Genomic DNA, 19,212 nt, shown 5'->3' on the forward strand with positions numbered 1-19,212 from the left:
CCAGAGTCGGAGCCAAAGTCTAGTTTCCCAGAGTCCCTTTATGCCTCATCTTGGCTCAAGATGACCATCAGCCCTTCCTGTAGTCTGGGCGTGTTGTGCCGCCTCGGCTGATCTCAGACTGTCCTCCTCTGGTTCATGCTCTGGGAGGAGGCTGTCTCAGGGGATTCTTTTGTTACACATCCTTCTCCCAGTGATGGGACCTGTGCTTTTCAACAACTCACCTTGTCAAGGTTCCCTGTGCAACCGCGTGGCCAGCACCGTGTGAGGGCTCTGTAAACACTAACTCACTTCATTCCTCTTTTTTGAAAAAAAATTTATTTTTTCTTTTGGCTGTTCTGGGTCTTTGTTGCTGCATACGGGCTTTTCCTAGTTGTGTCGGTGGGTGTGGGGTGCACTTCGTGGCGGTGTGCGGGCTTCTCACCGCGGTAGCTTCTCTTGCTGTGGAGCACATGCTCTGGGTGCACAGGCTTCAGTAGTCGCCGTGCACGCGTGGGCTCAGTAGGTGCGGCTCCCGGGCTTAGCTGTTCCACAGCATGTGGGATCTTCCTGGTCCAGGGATCGAACCTGAGCAGGTTGGCAGGCAGATTTTAACCCCTGAGCCACCAGTGAAGCCCTCACTTCATTCTTGTGTCAGCCCCATTAGAGAAATACTCTCATGATCCTCACTTACTAACGGGGAAATTAAGGTGCAGAGGGGTTCACTGACGTGCTCCAGACTTCACAGCTAGCTGGGGGAGGGGGAGTTCGTATCCAGTCAGTCTGCCACCAGGTCCAGCTTGAAGCAGGGTGGTGAGCTGCCTGCTTCCTAAAAAGCGCTGTCTGCCCTCCCTCTCCTCCTCACCCTCCTGCCCCTCCCTGTCTGTGCCTTCTTGTCTTCACTCCCCTCTGCCCTTCCCCCATCCTCCACTGCACAATTAGAACTGCATTTCAGAGCCTCAGAATCATTTACTTCCTCAATCTCAGGTTCCAGAGCCCTCCTATTCTTTCAGCAATTTAAAGTCTGTTTCCTTAGAGTCTCAGACCCAACTTCCCCTTCTCGGTCCCTCCCAAGTTCCAGAGGAAATGATTGCTTTTCCTCCACAGTTCCTTCCTGTGTCCCTCCTGGTCAGTACCCATTTGGTCACTGCCATGGGAATTAGGTTAGTCCCTCTCCTATAGACACTTCCTCTCTCTCCTTGAAGGTGAAGAGCTCAGCGAGGCTGGTTGGAGCTTTTAGTCAGTGGGGCTTTAATACCAACAGAATGGTAGATCCCACTGCCTGCCCTGCAACCCCAAGGGCTCCCATCGACTGACTTGGGATTATGGTCATCACAGAGCAGAAGTGCCTGCAGTGACTGGACCTTTAACCTCAGTCATCTCCCACGAGAGTCCTCTGGAGAATTCTCTCAGCCCTATCTCCTCACACACTGGTTCTCTAGAATATTCCCTCAGCCCTCTCTCCTCCCACACCTATCCTCCAGAGTATTCCCTCAGCCCTCTCTGTGCCCACACTGGTCCTCTAAAATATTCCCTCAGCCCTCTCTCCTCACACACCTATCCTCTGGAATATTCCCTCAGCCCTCTCTCCTCACACACCTATCCTCTAGAATATTCCCTCAGCCCTCTTTCCTCACACACCTATCCTCTAGAATATTCCCTCAGCCCTCTCTCCTCCCACACGAGTCCTCTAGAATATTCCCTCAGCCCTCTCTCCTCCCACACCTATCCTCTAGAATATTCCCTCAACCCTCTCTCCTCCCACACGAGTCCTCTAGAATATTCCCTCAGCCCTCTCTCCTCACACACCTATCCCTAGAATATCCCCTCAGCCCTCTCTCCTCACACACCTATCCCCTAGAATATTCCCTCAGCCCTCTCTCCTCATATACACATATACACCATATACACCACCTCTAGAATATTCCCTCAGCCCTCTCTCCTCACACACCTATCCCCTAGAATATTCCCTCAGCCCTCTCTCCTCATATACACATATACACCATATACACCACCTCTAGAATATTCCCTCAGCCCTCTCTCCTCACACACCTATCCTCTAGAATATTCCCTCAGCCCTCTCTCCTCACACACCTATCCTCTAGAATATTCCCTCAGCCCTCTCTCCTCATATACACATATACACCATATACACCACCTCTAGAATATTCCCTCAGCCCTCTCTCCTCATATACACATATACACCATATACACCACCTCTAGAATATTCCCTCAGCCCTCTCTCCTCACACACCTATCCCCTAGAATATTCCCTCAGCCCTCTCTCCTCATATTCACATATACACCATATACACCACCTCTAGAATATTCCCTCAGCCCTCTCTCCTCACACACCTATCCTCTAGAATATTCCCTCAGCCCTCTCTCCTCACACACCTATCCTCTAGAATATTCCCTCAGCCCTCTCTCCTCACACACCTATCCTCTAGAATATTCCCGCAGCCCTCTCTCCTCTCACAGCTGTCCTCTGGAATATTCCCTCAGCCTTGCTCCTCACACACCTGTCCTCTGGAGTATTCCCTCAGCCCTCTCTCCATGCACACATGCCCTCCAGAATGTCTTTTTGTTTCATGGGCCTTTCACGTAGACTAACCTCTTTTTCTTTGTGTAGAGATCCTCTGTCTTGCTGTCCTAGTCCAAGTTCATTCCTTTAAAAGATGAAAGCTAGGCATAGGGATATGTGTAGTCTGTCCCCTGTAAGAAAGAATGCATATTTCTGTTTGCATGTATGTACATAAACGCCATCAGTGATGAGACACAAGCCGCTGATAACTATAGTTACTGTTTCAGAGCAGGGACAGACTGGGCTGATGTGACGGGAGTAGGAGGGGCGCATTTCCTGGATACATCTGTGCTTTCTGAACCCAGTGAAGCGTTTGCCATTCAAAATTTTAAAAAGCACAGATAATCTGGGAGTCCTGATTGGCGAGCTGGTTGAGTTGGCATGCTGCCTTCTGCTCCCAGGTGTGCCTGCTTCCTTAGGTGTGATCGGGCTGGTCACAGCTCACTCACCTCACAGCGAGGACACCAGGAGACCCTTCCCTGGATCCGGCATGGGTCCAGCCCAGAGAGATTCTGCAGCCCGAGGCCTCCTCCCTTCCTCCCTGACTCTCATCTCTCCAAGCTCAGAAGTCGCTTGAGATTTTTCTGCCTTTTGTTCTAATTTCAGTTTACATTTTCCTGCCTTTTGTTCTAATCTCAGTTTATTTAGAGCAGGTACTCAGAAGGTGCACCTGGGCCTCAAGTGTTGGTTTTCTGTGGTAAGTCACCTAAAACATCATGTGTTGTGTTTTTTTTTATTTTAAAAATTTATTTTGCTATGTATTTTTTTGTTTTGTTTTCTCCTCTGATATTTGAGGAAATTGAAACACTCTGAATGTCTGGGTTTGCCTGGAACAACTATGTCCTTTCCTTTTCCAGACCTGTGGGACTTTACATATCGTTTCTTTCCTGGACATCCTCATCTGCCTAGTGCATGGGTGTGTGTGATTAGAAAGTGTCTGATACCCTTTGAGAACACAAGCGCATGACTGGGTTTGCAGATAACCAAGATCAGAGCAGGCCCTGAAGAAAGAAATCAGGGCATTGGGAGAAGCTAGTCCAGGTACCTATAATTGAGGAAGTGACCTGATTGGGATGGTGCCTTGCTTATGTTGGGCAGTTAATTAAAAAGCATACATTTAGCACCTACTGTGTGCCCCAGGCCCTGTGCCATGTGGATGACAATATGGTTAAGGCCCAGCCTCTCCTCCCAAAGCCTTCCCAGTATTCTTGGGAAAACAAGACACTTGTTTTGTTTTGTTTTTTAAATGAACAGATTTTGGTAACAGTTCAGCTCAGTCATAACAGGCAAGTAACAAAGTAGTTCATGACTAACTTCCATGTGACTGGTGGAAACAGCAGTGGGTGTGGGGGAGTGTTTTCTGGAGGCTGGAGAGGGCCTGGAAAGCTTCCTGGAGGAGGTGGAAGCAGAGGCGGCTGCATTTGATCTGTATCTTCAAGAGTAGGTAAAGTACAGATGGATAAGTGGGAGGAAGATGAGAGCATCTCTAGTGGTGTCCAGGAGAAGAGGGGAATCGCCTGGTTTGAAGGTGGGACTCATAGAGATGAGGCTGGCAGAGGAGTTTAGGATGGATGCTGGCTGCTTTCAGTATGATAGAGAGAGAGAAGGTGTGTGTGTGTGTGGAGAAATTCAGAAAAGGAATGGGAGGATGAGGGACCAGGGTCTTACAGGGAACTCTTGTAAATCCTGGGAAGACTTTGGCCTTTAGACATTTTAATCAAGGCATCTCTAGTCTGTCTTCCAGAAATGTTCTCAGGAGCAAAGAGGAGGCCAGAAACACTAGCCTTACCCCCACTATTGTTTTGTTTAGACACTTGCTTCTTAGAGGCATTTTAAATGTTTATTCATTCAGCAGTTATTTATGAGTTCTTGTTATTATTTAGTCGCTAAGTCATGTCCAACTCTTTGTAATGCCAGGGACTGTAGCCCACCAGGCTCCTCTGTCCCTGGGATTTTCCATGCTAGAATACTGGAGTGTGTTGCCATCCCCTCTTCCAGGAGATCTTCCCAACCAAGGGTCAAACTCATGTCTCTTGTGTTGGTAGGCAGATTCTTTACCTCTAGCCACCAGGGAAGCCCTTATGAGTTCTTACTCTGTGCCAGGAACAGTTCTAGGTGCTGCAGTTACAGCAGGGAAAAATAAAGAAGGTAAAATCCCTTGCCATGTGGGGCTTCTATTCTAGGAGGGGGAGAGAGACAGTAAAGACTTAAAATGTGTGAGACCAGGTGATGAGAGGTGGTTGAAGAACACTAAAGCAGGCAGGAAGCAAAGGTGTGTTGGGTACAGGTGGAGGGAAGCAGTTGGGGAGTGCTCTAAGCTTAAATAGAGTGGTCAGGATAAGTCTTGCTGACTCGCCCTGTTCTGGAACTTATAAGCCAGCAAGTGAGAAGTCTGGGGCCAAAGAGAAGGAGACTACTCCAGACAGATCTTGTGGGGACCCTGAGTCCTTTATGGATCCTCTTCAACCCATTGGGATCTTCAGTTCTAGGCAGTAGGGAGCCTTGGAGTATTCTTGAGTAGAGGAGTGTATGGGAAGATGTCCCCTGTGGTTTTGTAGAGGATAGGATATAGGGGACTGAGGCAGAGAGGCTGGTTGAGAGGCTGGGATTCCAGAAGAGGAGCAGGGCCTAAAACAGCCCATTGGTTTGACATTTCCTCCTAGGAGTGGTGGGGCAGAGCTAGGGAGCAAGCCATGGCATTGGGGTGCGGGTGAGAATGAACACTGGTAGAGGAGGGATGATGACAGGGCTCAGGTTGTGGGGGATGACGCCAATCCCCGAAGTTCTTAGAATGTGGGACTTACACATTCTTGCTGTGACTTTTCTTTCATTATTTTAGTATAGTAGAATGTTAAGAATCCTGGCTGAGTTACTTTGGGCAAGTTATTTAACCTCTCTGTGCCTCAAGCTCCATGTCTGTAAAACAGTACCTGACATATAGGAAGTTTGTATATTACAGTATATCATCTTTACAGTCTATTTCTCTCTCCCCATGTATGAGTAAAGTTAATGTGTTGGACATATTCTTTGTTGTCCTAAAGCTACACCAATTGAAGAAAGCGATGCTTTTAAGGATTAAATGAGAGAATGCCAGTAATGGATTTAACTTAGTGACAGGTGAATACTAATTAAAAGTACTACTATTACCACCAAATATTGTGGGTGAAAAATGATCTTCCAATGGAAATCCTTGTTAAGTTGTCTGATTAATCCCAACGTAATAAGCCTATGGTATGCCAGGTGTTACACTGGACATGTTACCTCCTTTCTTCTTTACAATGACTGCCTGAAATGAGCACTGTTAACCACATCTTATTGATGAAGAAGCTGAGGTTCAGAGAGGCTTATATTTGCCTGAGGTCACATAGCCGAGTAAGAGGCAGAGCCTGAATTCGCAAATTTTTTCCCTCTCTGGCTGCCTTTTTTTAAAATTTTATTTTATTTTTATTTTTCAGTGGGTTTTGTCATACATTGACATGAATCAGCCATAGAGTTACACGTATTCCCCATCCCGGTCCCCCACCCCACCTCCCTCTCCACCCGATTCCTCTGGGTCTTCCCAGCCCACCAGGCCCGAGCACTTGACTCATGCCTCCCACCTGGGCTGGTGGTCTGTTTCACCACAGATAATATACATGCTGTTCTCTGGCTGCCTTTTACAATAAGCACAGATTACTTCATAAATGAGCCGTTATGTAAATGTACATTGACATACAGTTTCTTACATCAGTCTCCCTTGGTATTTGGTGCCCACATGGAGCCTTGGGGAGTGCAGAGCTGTGGCCCTCTGCCTGAACAGACCGGGGCAGCGTCAGAGTGGAGGCCCTGGCCCAGCAGTCAGAACTGCCCAGGAGCAGGAGAGGCTGTGAGTGAGTCGGTGCCCTCCCTCAATGACTCATCCCTGCAGGCCTTATCAGAGCCTTTCAGCTGCAGACAGTCTCTGAGATCTGTCTTGGTTGACTACACCCGCTGATGGGTTCAGATTCCAATTCCACCATTTACCAGTTGCATGAGGCCAAGAAAGAAGTGAATTGCTTTGTGCTTCAGTTTCATCGTCTGTGAACCTGTTCATAGGCTTTTTATGAGAAATAAATGAGGTGGGCCATGCAAATACTTAGATGTGCCTGGCCCATAGCAAGCACTCACGAAGAAAATATTATGCTAATAATTATTATAATATTATTTTTAAAAGCCTCCAAAACTCTGAGGCCAGAATGAAATGTCCCATCTTCTCCACATGATCTGTCCAGTAACACGTGTTTGTTTTGCCTTTTTGTACAAATGTGGGTGGAGCTTTCCCTTCACCAAACAGTGAGCGTGTGAGACCAGGAAATAGCTCTCAATCAATGTTTTTGACTTCCCTGAAGGCTTGTACCTTGTCTAGAAAGTTTGCCGAATAGAATGGGTTCCCAGTTTCCCATTTTCCTTGCAGTCGAATATTTTACTCGAAGCCCCCGCCTCCCAAGACTAGGAAATATCTGCCATTTCTAAGGGCACTTTACAGTTTGCTCAACCTTCACAGTCATCCTTGTATGGTCATTGGTTATTATCTTCATTTAATAGATAAGGAGACCGTGACCTCAGAGTTAAGTAGTTTACCCACAGGCTGGCCGGTGGAAGATAGTGAATGACACATGTGCCCCTGCCCATCCCAGGTGCCCCCATCTGGAGACTCGGGAATTGACCATTCCCACAAAGCCCCTTCATAGTTTCCCCTTTGCTTTTCTCTGGAGGAAGGTGGGGTAGAGACTGTGACTAACACACCTTTCTACAGTTTTATCCTCTCCCTCCTCCAGATCCTGTTATTTCTAAAAAAGCACATGATGATGGCTTGTGCTAAGTTAGTGATCAGAGTTGCTTAAATCATCTCAGCCCTGTTCTACCTTCTCTGTGGGGCCGAGGCTTGGGCTGGGCTTGGTGAGGAGCTGAGACAGTGGGGGGGCATTGTAGCTTTCAGCATTTGGAGCAGTGCCTGAGGACAGACCCTGAACTCAGTGCCCAGGCTAGGGGGTCTGGGAGTTAGGGGGGAACCTGTACTCAGAAGTGGAGGAGGCTGGCATCCATGGCTTGGCCCAGGGGGAAGAGCAGGCACTAGATGTAGAGTTCAGAACCATGTCAAGCGTGCGTGGTGTTGCTGAGGGCCAAAGCAGACACTCCTGGGGGCGGGGGCACTTCCTTTCCAGGAGGTGAACAGGCAAATGGTCTTTTCAGCTAAGGTGAACCTAAACCCCGGGCTCCAGGGTGGGCTATAATCCAGACTTGCCCAACTCTAGGGGTGTTCCTTAAGCAGAAGAATTTACTGTTTGGTCCAGGTTATTGAGAAAGTAACTACCATGTCCTGGGAATACAAAGTCCAGTGAGATAGGGACTCTGCCATGAAGAGTTATCTGCTACAGCCTGGGACCTGCACTCTCTTCTCCTTCCTGGGAACCTTAAATGCCAGGGTGGTGGTGGTGATACATAGGTACTTAAGCAGTGTTCAGATTCCCAGTGTCCTGGACCTTGGGCTACAATCTGGATTTGGCAGGTCGTCACAGCAACACAGGCTGGGAGTTGGCAAAAACACCTGTTCCTCCAGTTGGGTTTTAAGCCTGCTCTGGGGAAAGAGGGGTTATTGGACCTTTGTAATCATGGTTTTTTGTTCCCTCCATGATTATTGTGTGACCAAAGGAGCAGTCACAGGAGCACCTCTGGAGTTTGGGTGAGAAACATCCCGGAAAGAACGAACACCAAGATAATGGCTCGGGCGCCCATCCCTTGCTCAGAGCAGTCCCCCTTTCTCTCTTTCTCCAGCTTGGTCAAACTCTGCCACCTCTCTCTGCCTACCTGCCTGGCTCATCCCTGCCTCTAGCTCTTTGCTTTTATGGTCTGCAGTGCTTTCCTTTACTTCTTGGTCTTTCTCCAGCCTCACCCTTCAAGGCTAAGATTTAGCCCTGCCTACTTCAGAAAGGTTTCCTAAACTCTCTCAGCCAAAACTCCCCCTCTTTTTTCCATATGCCTCCTGGGTGGAGAGCCAGCAGCCCCCAGTTTGGCATTTACATGTTATGTAATGTGTTTTGAGCACCTGTCAACAGGCAGCAGAGCAGAGACTGGGACTTTGAAGTCTGGTGGGTCTGGGTGTGTGTTCTAGGTATGATTCTTATGAACTGTGTCATTTGGGGTAGATGCTTTGATTTCTCTGAGTCTAAGTTTTCTCATCTGAACTTGAGGATGTGCCTGTCTCACAGGCAAGTTGTAAGGATCTGGTAAAATAATCCATATAAAGCAGTTAGCACACGCTTCCTGGCTCGTGGTAAATGGCTAATACACAGCAGCCTTTGTTAACTATTTGACATGTATTATTTTATTTAATCTGCACCCTAGCTTTATAAGGTAGACATCGTTGCCCCGAGGTCTCAGGATATACATGCAGTGAGGCTCACTTCCAAGCCCAGGTGCCTGCTGTCCCTGAAGTAGCACTCTTTCTTCTGCTGCCTCTGCTTCTCAAGTTCAGACCCCTAGTCCCCATGCTTTTTGGTATTTTTCACAGTCTTAGCCAGATAACTTAGCAAATGTTTATTAAATGATTCTTCCTGGCTGATTTGATGGGAACCAGGAGGGCAGGAAATAGGACCCACTCAAGCGTTCCATCCCCTTTCAGATGTCTAGCTGATCCAGCTTGTCTACAGGTCCCTGCCAGTATACTGCATACCATTCCAATACCAGGCAGGGCATGGTGCCTTATTGCACCCAGTCAGGGAGGAGGAAAACCAATTCATGCCTTGAGGGCAAATCAGTCCACTCCTTTTAATTAATGTATTTATTTTTAAATAGCAGAAAATAAACTTTGAAAAGAATAAGAAAAGTAAGGGAAATACATGCTTGGATAATCCCCCATGACTGGGCAGCCACTGCCTAAACCCAGCTGCTGGAAAGCAAACAGAAAAGCCGGTAGCTGGCAAGCAAGCTCTGGGTGGCCTGTGGCGTTGTGAAGTGTGTGTCCTATGAGGGTCGGTGAGTGAGGGCCCTCAGGGATGGTTTATTGAGCTACCCCGTACCCGTGGGTGCAACTGGGGCCGTGACAAGGCTGCTGCTCTTCTTGACATGATTGTAGTCAGGATGGTTTTCACATCATCTTAGATCATGGTTTTCAGTTTTTCTCCAGCAAATGTTGGAAGCTGCCACTTCCTTCTCCAGCTGAGTCTCCTTTGGTAGTAGCTGATGTTTGTGTCTGCATAGTCCTCATGCCAACTGGTTATTTAGTTTATGTCTGTGTAGACCTTGGCATTGAGCTTCCAGGGACCTGGGGAAGAAGACGGCTGGGCGTGCTGGTTCCTGTGTTCACCCCACGGCTAATGCTGCAGGAGGTGAAGGAGGTGACCTGTGTGTTTTGATTCTTTGTTTTTGCTACCAGGCCGGGGTTTGGTTTTTGCTTTGGTTTCGCTGCTGCTGCTGCTGCTGCTAAGTCACTTCAGTCGTGTCCAACTCTGCGACCCCATAGATGTCAGCCCACCAGGCTCCCCCATCCCTGGGATTCTCCAGGCAAGAACACTGGAGTGGAGTGCCATTGCCTTCTCTGTTGGTTTCTCTAAAACTCTTTAAAACACATGTAGAGGTGGAGCTTCTTTCTCTGGAGGGAATTAAGAGGGTGCTGTTAGGAGGCCTGGAGGTATAGGGATAGATTCCCTTTGGGTGCTGGCCCAGGAGGTGGCAAGAACGTGAGACAAATTAAAGATAACATTGTTCAGCCCATGCTGTGTGTCAGGCACTGTAGCTGTACCTGTGGAGTCAGAATCTCTTGAGAAAAGTGACAGAAAAATCACCCCTACCCTGGAAAAAAACAAAACAAAACACTCCATGGGATTCTGACAGGCATATCCTGTTTAAAGCCCATGGATACATTCCATCTTGTTAGCATCACACTGGAGCTCTTGGAGACTGAAATAACTGATGCTCAGAGAAGGAAACAGCCAATGTGCTGCCTGTCCTGTCAGTGCCTGGGGGTCTGTCTCTGGGTGGGGTAGAGGCTAGTTGTAGATGGGGGTGCTGCAGCGCATCCCGTCTCCCTTGGCTGGGTCTGAGCACAGGTGTGAGTGGCAGCTGATGAGCCTGGAGGAAGAGGAGGCCTCAGGCTCAGGGATCAGAGAGTGCTGAGGAGGCAGCATGACGGGTACCCCATGCAGCGGGCGCTAGCAGTGTGACCTCAGCCAGTTAGTTACTGATCTCTCTGAGCCTCAGTTTCCTCACTTGGAATGGATTGGATGAACGTCCAGCTCCTAGGGCTGTGTGAAGGTTAGATGCAATCATACCAGCAAAAGTCATTTAAGGGCTCAGACAAGCTAATTTTTCTTCCCTCACTTGCCCTCTAAAGGGATTGTTTCAAGTAGCTGCCCGGATGTTTTCCTGTATTACTGTGAAGCCAGTGGAAATAAGCTGTCTCCTTCCTTCACTTCTTTCCTTTTCCTATTGCTCACGGCAAGTGGGACCCACATCTGAGGCTGGGTTCCCAGCCCAGGGCCGCAGGGCTGGGCTATTCCTCTTTTTGGTTCCAGCATCTTCCTCTCCCAGGAAGGGCGTGGGTCCAGGGGCTGTGGGCAGCTCCTGTCACTTGAGTTTGTGGAGATGCCTTGCTGCCCATGTTTGCTTTTTCTTGGCTGCTTGGGTCTCAGTGAGAGTGTGGGTGGGATTTAGTGATGATAAAGCAGCCAATTGTTGACTGCCGCTGTTAGTGGGGATTCTTTGGGTTTCAAGTGATAGGAACCCAACTTGAATGAGCTTAAGCAAAATGGAATACGCTCGAAGGCTCTAGCAGAGGTACAGAAACTCAAAGGAGGCACTGCAGAATCCAACCCCAGAAAGAGAACAAGTGATGTCCAGCATCCGTGGACCAGCATCCCCTACTTAGTTTGTGTCAGCAGGCAGCTCCCAGCTGACTCCACACAGCCCTGCATGAGATCCAAGAGGATCAGGCTATCCCCAGGACTTTTTAGATTGGATTGACTCGGTTTGGAGTGCCTGCACACACTTTATACCTAAGAATGTGGCCAAGAAAGAAAGATAATCTGATGAACCTATCCTGAGTCCCACACCTTTCTTTTAGGCTGTTGAGTGAGGGATGGGGTGGAATCTATTATTGGAACAAAGCGAGAAGGATGCTAGAAATATTTAATAATTAAGTATAAGATGAACTTTTATTGAGTGCTTACTTTGAAACAAAAGTTATTCTAAGCTCTTTAGTATAGAACTCATTTAATCTTTACAATCAACCCTATTTTATACACCAGGAAGCTGAGGCACAGAGAGTTAAAGCAATTTGCTAAGTTCACATAGCTAGCTAGTAGGAGAACCTGGATTGAACCCAAGCAGAGAACTCCAGAGGTGCTCCTAACTGCCACCTCTGATGCAGACAATACAAGATACAGATGCCATCTCCAAGCATTTATTTTTGTTGTTCTGTTGCAAACTTTGCACTAAACACCAGACTGTGTCCTTTATGGCATAATCTCATTTCATCTTCTGAACAGCCTTGTTGAGTAGGTGCTAACATTATCCCCACTTTCAGATAAGAAACAAGCTCACAGAGATTATGTGACGCCTGGGGCCACCTGACTAAAGTGACAGAGCCAGGATGGGAATTCAGGTTTATCTGATTCCAGAGTCTGAGCTTGTGCCCACTTTGCTGGGTAGCCTTTATATTCAGACATTCTTCCTGCTCTGTCAGGTGCTCCCCTGGTACTTGGGGTGAAGAGCAGTTCTGATTCAGCATCTGGGCTTTCGTCCTTTGTCCCCAGAGGTTGGGGTGTGGAGACCTCTGCTTGGCACACGCTGCGGAGGGGCTGGCTTTGTGGTTCTGAGCTGATTTTGGTGTGTCTCACACTCACACCGAAGGGTTCTTGAACAAGCACTCAGTGTGTCTAAGCTCTGGATGTCTTCATTCCTCCATTCAGCAAATACTCATGGATTGCCTAGGGGGTGCCAGGCCCTGTTCCAAGTTCTCGAGGTTCCTCAGTGAGACTCTGACTCTATGGAAGTAGGAAGGTCCCCCGAGATCCTCTCACATCTTTCGGGATCCATGAGGCTACTCAAGCTCGCCGGAAACCTTTCCTGCACCACCTAAGTCAGGCCCCCCCAGGGGCCTGGAGACTTCATACTTCTTTGTCTGGGATTGGCATGATGGAAATATGAGAGCAGAGATTGTTTCCTCACTGTGATTGATGACAGAGGGAAACGTGTCAGGGAGCAAGTGTGGGCCTGGACTCCAGCCAGCTCCACCGTGAGTCCCAAGCTGCCGTGGTCGGTGTGGATTGAGACTGGGCCATCCCTCAGTTTTGCCGTCTGTGATGTGCCTGTGTTACCTGCCTCACTGGGTTGGCTGGGAGGATTATCTGAAATAGCACTTGCTAACCACCTGTTGTAATGCCTTCCTGTAGGTTAATCCCTTTGCCTCCTCTTAACAACCAGCTAGTTTTGTAGGTCTCTCTAACAGTCAGGGCCTCCTCTGGATGAGGGCAGTTATAAGGGATCCTTGATGAGGAGATCACCAATTACGTCAAGTTCTTCCTTTCACTGATGAGAAAACTGAGACCCCTCAAGGGAAAGAAATGGCCTTCTGATTTAGTGGTGCTAAAGGGAGCTTGAAGTGTGTTTGACTGTTGGTCATATGGAAGATACGAGGTGGCCCTTGGAGTGACTGGCCCTTGTGGACTGGTCCCAAAGTGCCCGCCTCCATCCAACCATGTAGACAGTTCAAGTAAAACCTCAGAGGCCCTGTTTCCTACCATTGGTCTCAGCAACATCCCAGAGGGGAGGGGCTTCCATCCCTGGAATCAGGGGAGTTCCCTGGTTCTCAAACCTGATTTTGAGAATGGTGGAATTCTGCACCAGGGTGTCCTGCTCCTCCACCCCCTGTACCCAGAAACTGCCGGGGGATAGAGGAGTGGAGGCCTCCTGCCCCTGACTTCTGACTAGAGGCGGCAGCACAGAGCCTGTAGCTCAGGCTAATAGAATGTGGCCAAGGCAGGCCAGCCTGTTTGTCAGCTGCCAGGGGCTGGAGAGGTGTGGCTTGATAATGCAGATGAAGACAAGGATGATTGCAACTTCTGCCCAGGTGGCTGCCCTTGGGTGTGCAGGGCCATCACAGCTCTGCTGGAACACCTCTCACCTGAGCGTGGTGGGAGAGAGAGAGACTATGAGTACCCGGTCAGCCAGTCCTGGGCTTGACAAGTGCCTTCTGCTCGCCAAGCCTCTACTCCTGTCTGTGAGGAGCCACTGAGACAAAGCCTGTCTGGTCTCTAACAGTCCTCCTTCCACACATGGCCAGCACTCAGTAAATAGTAGCTTTTCTCTCATTGATAGTCTGAGGATTTTGAACAGTGAGTCCCGAATCCCAGGCTCTAAATGCAGCCCTTATGTACTAGAGAGAATATATGTTTCTGTGGGGATTAGGCCTACCACCAGAGTGCCTATGTCCATGGAGTGTGGGGATTGCCTCTTGTTGGTCTCAACTTTTACATATGTCTTAATTTTTGTCCTTTTGAGGGGATCTCTTAGGAACTTGGAATTTTAAATCTTTAGAATTTTTGTAACTCTAAGCTTCATTTACCAAACAGGTGTAGAAGCATTTTCTGCAGAAGAAAGGGGATGTAACCAAATCACTTGAAAGTCAAAATAATAGTGTTTAGGAAACTCAGCATGATCAGATGGGCCACTTTTATGACTTCCTAGTTTATTCAGCATTTTGGACCCTTCTACGGTGGGAAATATGACAAATTTTACATTGTTGACTGGTTACCAAGTTTTTACACCACTTCGATTACTTTCTTCATATCTTAATTTTAGAAATTCTGGCATTTTCTATTTCTACTGAAGCAACTAATAAAGCATTCTTGGGAGTTTCCTGGTGGTCCAGTGGTTAAGAATCTGCCTTCCAATGCAGGAGATGTGGATTCGATTCCTAGTCAAGCAGCTAAGATCCTACGTGCTGTGGGGCAACTAAGCCCAAGTGCCACAACTAGAGCCTGTGCACTGCAACCAAGGACCAGCCCAGCCAAAATTTAAAAGAAAAAAAAAGGGCATGCTTTTCCAGATCCATCTTATTTTCTCTGCAAGCCTTTGTGTAGAGGTGTGATAAGCTTTAGCATGCCCGGAGAGAACAGACAAAAGATAATAACAAAAGTGACATGATTCCTTTCTTCACATGAAAACCTTGAAGTGCAAAGAGACATTCTCTGTCCATTTGGGACGTTCTCTGCCCCAACTCTTGGGTAAAGTGTTACTACAGGGCAAAATATACAGCACATAGGACCTTTTGGTAGGAAGAAGATTGGAAGCTGTAATGTAAGATGATCTACTTGACATTCATTGTTGCACTTTGTTTTTAAAGGAAGATGGCAACCTCTGCATGGCTCGTCCTGGGAGGAGCTGACTTCAGTCATCACGATGCCTAAGAATCGAGTAAGTCACAGCGGTCGGTCCTTTTCTGTCATTGAGTCGCTCTTGGGGGTCTGGCTTTGGAAAGAATAGGGATGCTTGCACTCTTCTTTCAAGCCCCAGTGAATGTGACCTCCTCTGAAGAGACAAATAAGGTCTGTCTTTGTCTACCACATCCAAGGCTGCACAGCCCTCTCACACTGTTAGAGAAGGGATGGTGGCAGGTATTGAGACTGAGTTATGTTTGGGGACATGAAAAACCTGTGTGACTCAGTGGACTTCGGGTGGATGGAATCTGTCCCTCTTTCCCTATGTGATAGCAGCAGCTCACTGTCCTGACTCCACTCCCAGCTCTGATGCTGTTTCCACCTCCTGCTTGGCCAGGTCTGTGCCAAGAAAAGAATCTGGCCGGGCAGCTTCTGCAGGGAGTGACTTCAGAGCAGCGTAGACCATTTGTCCAAGAGTGGAAATGTGATCACAGCATCTTCCTCTGCTTGGGTTCCAATCTAAGGAGAGCAAACCTGTTCACAACTTCCTGTAGATTCAGCAGGTGCATGGAGGCTTAGTGTCCAGAAGGCTCGCTGTAGGTGAACATCAGTAATGACTTGTTTGGTGGTGTTACCGTGATGAACTGCATAAGAGCCTCCACACTGTTCTCCTGGCTCTGCTCTCTGTCCCCCTGCTCTGTCCTCTTCAAGGCTGCCTGTGACCTTCTTCGCGGACGTGTCTGCTCATCCCTCTCTCGATGGGCTTTGAGGCCACCTCTGGTCACTTTCCAGACTTGTTATCTGCCTCTCCTCTCTGCCCTGGCTCCTGTCCCACCATTCCTGGAATAGATCTTCACATCTGGGACACACCTTCCCTCTGAGAAGCATCCCTCACTCTCCCCAGCAAAGTTGGGGCCTCCTCCTCCTTTCCACTCTTGCAGTTGTTTGTTCAGACCTCAGGTGTGTCACCGGCTGAGTTGAGTTTTATCCACCTGTCCATCTTCCCTATCAGCTGTAGGAGCCTTGACAGCAAGGACCTGTCCTCCAACATTCCCGTCTGAGCTGGGCAGCAGCTGGGCAAGGGGGTGATACTGTTGACTCAAGCTCAGGCCCTGAGATTTCTTCAGGGCTTGATGGCTCATGAAGCCCTATCTTCTGTTTCGGGGGTGGGGCGACGGGGTGGGGGGGCTTCTATCTTGGGAGGGGTTTATTTTACAGACATGGAGATTGAGGACTGAGCCATCAGACTGTAGGCTGTTAAGATCCAGGACCCACATCTCCTGTGAACCGGGTTAGTTTGGTTTTTGCAAGCAAAATTTATAATTAGAGAGAACCCAAGAGGTTATTTAGAGCAAACCCCTCATTACCTGATAGGGAAACTGAGGCCTGGTCTGAGGATATTTTCTCAAGATTACATAACCAACTGCTGTCCAGTGGAGAATTGGGAGGCAGGCGCTAGATTTCCAGTCTGGCTTTCTCTCCACGCTCCCTCCCTCCTCCTCTGCCTCCCTTTGTGTATAGCCATCGGAGAATGTTTGGGGACCATCCATCTGTATTTACAGGAGGGTAAGGAACTTATAGAATACCCAGAGTTAGAGAGAAGGTAGACATGAGTAAAACTGGCCCTGCCTCCAGGAGCTTCAGTGGGGTTGTGAGACCAGGGGCAGAGATAGGGGACTGAAGAACCCGGTGGGGAGAGGGTGGGGGTGGGTGAGACTGGATCAGGGTGGAGGCCCTTGTGGAAGGGCAGCTGGCAGACATGGCCTAGTGGGCACTGAGGACCCAAGGGAGTGGAGGGAGTGGTTAGGTTAGGGTTAGGGTTATTGCAGGGGCGTCCACGTTGACATCCTAAGCAGCAGCGTGAGGAGGGGACCAAGGGGAAAGCTGCTTTAAGTTGTTCTGGTTCTTAGTGTCTGGGCAGAGAGGGCCTGATTAGCCAGCCTGCTGTGACTTGAGAATCCCTCAGTGGACAGAGAATTCCATCACTGTCTGAGATGTATATGGGGAGGGAAGCGTGTGAATTTCTGGCTGGCTTACACCTTCTGTGCTCAAATGAATTTTTGGTTTGTTTCTGACTGACCAGACTTCCAGTTGGTCTTCACCCCCGTCTCAGTTTTAGGGCTCTCCTGAAACATTCATTTGGTTCAGGCATGATACAGGGCCAGGTAGGTCCTGCCCTTTCCAGTTTAACCTTGGCCCTTCTTGCAACTTCCTGGGCATGCAGGCTGGGAGCCTGGAACTGACTGCAGGCTCCATCACCACTGGCAGGTTGAAACATACACTTTACCCAAATTACAGAGAATATGGTGTTTGCCAAATAGGTACCTTGGGTTATTTTCCAAAACATGACTAGGTTATAAACTTCCACAGGGAAAGGGAGCAGTGTTACATCATTATTGTTTACACTCTAGGTTTACATTATACTCCATTTCATCAGGACCATTTCATCTTTATAAAAATGCAGGTGGATTTACTCCCATTTTGCAGATGAGGAATTTGACTTATACAAGCTGTGACGTGCCCTGCATTAATGTAGCTGCCTATGGGCTGAACTGGGCCATAGCCCAGGCCTCCTGTTTATAAATTCTCTCATCTTTCTACTTTACTAAGCTTCAACCATTTGCAAATTTCTGAAGGACCAAGGACATAAGAGGAACTCAATAAATATTTGTTGAATGAGTGAACTTTGGTTATTTCCTTTTTTAGGGGGTAGGTCACTCTTAACCGTAAATGGATCCTCTTTGGCAGCAAAGGAAACACTACCCTGTGAAGAATTTGAGTTTCTTACCATGATAAGAAACCAGTGAGTTCTCTTCTCACCCAGCCTCACCTCCAGGAACTGGGTCACACACACTGAATAATTAATTCCTTGAGTCTTTCGCTCGGAGCTTCCTCCTTCTGATGCTGAGATGATCTGACCCGCACTGATCTGACCACCAGAGGCAGATCCTATTGTTTGTCATCATCAACCCTCAGAGGACCCATCTAATTGCTGATGGGGATTACTCTTGGCCTAATCAGGTCATACTTCCAGTGGTTTAATTTGATTTCCTCCTGTCCTTCTTCCCCATCAACCTCCCGTAGATGGAAAGAGAGAGATCTCTGTGGGTTATCTTAGCTATTTAGGCCCACCTCTCCTTTCTCACTCTCCCTCTGGACTCCCCAGAATTTTCTGGTGAGGGCTGGAGAAAGAACAGCAGCCCATATCAAGGTTGAGAAGGAACGCATGGGATGGGGGTAGGGGACAGTTATCAAAATATCTGCTGGGCCTGCTCTTTCCCTGAGTGACACTTGGGTCATGTTGCTTGGCATCTACAGAGGATCCAGCTGGCCTCATTAGAGCAACCTAATTAGATCTCGAGGTCAACAGAGCCGAGTGGAAAAAAAGAGCGGGCTGAGGCCCAGAGACCCACGACCTGGTGCTGGTTGTTCACAGCTTAGCCACGTGGCCATGGGCCAGCCACAGAACTTCACCTGCCTTCAGATTTCTTTTTAAGGAAGTGAGGGATGTGCAGAGGGTTGTGGCATCTTAAAGGAGCCTTTTAGACTCCTGTGTCCCCAGTGGCCACTCTGCTTGTCCTCATGATCAGCACCGACTTCTCCTACAGGTTGCCACCTCCTCTGCTTGTTTCTGTAGGCATTTTTTTTCCTGGACTTTGAAGCGTTGCCACCTCTCCCCTGCCCCACCCTGAGATACGCCTGAGCGCAGATAAGAACTGCCTGTTGTTGCCCTAGACTCCAGCCAAGCAACCTGGAAGAAATGTCTAACCTTTCAAAAGTGTGTTGGGACCTAGGGCGTACAGGTTGGTATAGTAGATGAGTGGGATTAATCCTCAGTGGAGCAAGTCAGGTGATTAGGGCTTTTTGGGATACAAGAGATCTTGATGCCCCGAGGCATCTGTCCAGTTGTTTGACCAAAGGGTAGCAGATGTGTTTGTAAAAACATGGCTCCAAGCTTATCATCTTCTTCCCTAGCCAGGGTATGTGGTCAGAGGGGACCAGATACTCTGGAGTAGTAAAGGTGATGGTATTGATGGAAGGCTGCTGAAGGGGAGCTAAGAGATGTCTCAAATGAAAAACTAACACACAAAAAAGGCCAGGGTTGGGAGGGTGGATCTGTCTCTAAGGTTGATGATCTTCGGGCATGAAAGCTGTAAAGAACCTACGGGTCATCTGACCTATTTCTCTGATTTTATGAGTGAAGATACTGAAGCAGAGAGACATGATTTAACCAGACCCAGAAAGCAAGCTAAAGAT

General features: G+C 48.3%; 1 protein-coding gene across 6 annotated transcripts in view; it reads left to right on the forward strand.

Moving 5' to 3' along the window:
- The window catches only part of MICAL2 (microtubule associated monooxygenase, calponin and LIM domain containing 2), a 234,378-nt gene that overhangs the window by 14,174 nt on the left and 200,992 nt on the right, over window positions 1-19,212 (forward strand). For all 6 annotated transcript variants that reach the window (XM_065943806.1, XM_065943807.1, XM_065943808.1 and 3 more), the window contains exon 2: window positions 14,922-14,992. The gene's annotated coding sequence lies outside the window, so the exon portion shown is untranslated. The remainder of the gene's footprint in view (window positions 1-14,921; window positions 14,993-19,212) is intronic.

This window comes from Muntiacus reevesi, chromosome 9 (assembly GCF_963930625.1).
Source record: "Muntiacus reevesi chromosome 9, mMunRee1.1, whole genome shotgun sequence".
NCBI classification, from domain to species: Eukaryota; Metazoa; Chordata; class Mammalia; order Artiodactyla; family Cervidae; genus Muntiacus; species Muntiacus reevesi.